This window comes from Myotis davidii, unplaced genomic scaffold, assembly GCF_000327345.1.
Source record: "Myotis davidii unplaced genomic scaffold, ASM32734v1 scaffold936, whole genome shotgun sequence".
In the NCBI taxonomy this organism is placed as follows: Eukaryota; Metazoa; Chordata; class Mammalia; order Chiroptera; family Vespertilionidae; genus Myotis; species Myotis davidii.
Window position 1 is genome coordinate 352083 of NW_006287077.1, and position 575 is coordinate 352657.

At 64.9% G+C, this 575-nt stretch overlaps 1 long non-coding RNA gene across 1 annotated transcript in view; it reads left to right on the forward strand.

The window, feature by feature from the left end:
* The first annotated feature begins 6 nt into the window (after positions 1 to 6).
* LOC107182332 overlaps positions 7 to 575 on the forward strand; it is a 6384-nt gene continuing 5815 nt past the window's right edge. Inside the window, exon 1 of the long non-coding RNA XR_001513057.1 lies at positions 7 to 106. This is a non-coding gene — a long non-coding RNA (uncharacterized LOC107182332). The remainder of the gene's footprint in view (positions 107 to 575) is intronic.

Below are 575 nucleotides of genomic sequence, written 5' to 3' on the forward strand. Positions count from 1 at the left end.
CTGGGCTCGAGTATTTCCGCTCGTGCGGGGCGTCCCTCGGTCACTTCCGGAAACGTTCGAGGTTCCTGGCAGGGGACGGTGTCGCCGCCATCTTTAAGTGGGGCAGGTGCAGTCCGCCTCACTCGCGCTCCGGCCATTCCCACTTGCCCTACTGCAGACCGCGGCGGGGGGTGGTCAAATGAGGCCTTTGTCCCGGAGGTCAGACAGGGGCATGGTGATGCCGGGGCCAGGGCCTGGGGTGAGGCCAGGGGTGTTGTCCGGAGGGTAAGGGGTGGAGCACCCTCATGTCCCATCGCAAACCCCAACCACCCGCTCGCGGAGATTCTAGTTGAGCTAAAGTAACCAAACACCTATTGTACCAGAGAACGGTCAGCACGGTGAAGTGTTATGTGGGGAACTTGGGGGGCGGGGTCCCGCGGCGCCGCCACGGGCGTGGGGGGCGGGCTCAGCTTCTCCCCCAATCACGGCTCAGCATGCTCCGGAGGGCGGGAGGCAGCGACGTGGGTGATTCCGCAATTTCCGGCGTCACCGCAGAAATCTTCCGGCCGGTGAGGAGGTGGGTTTCGAGCGCAGGA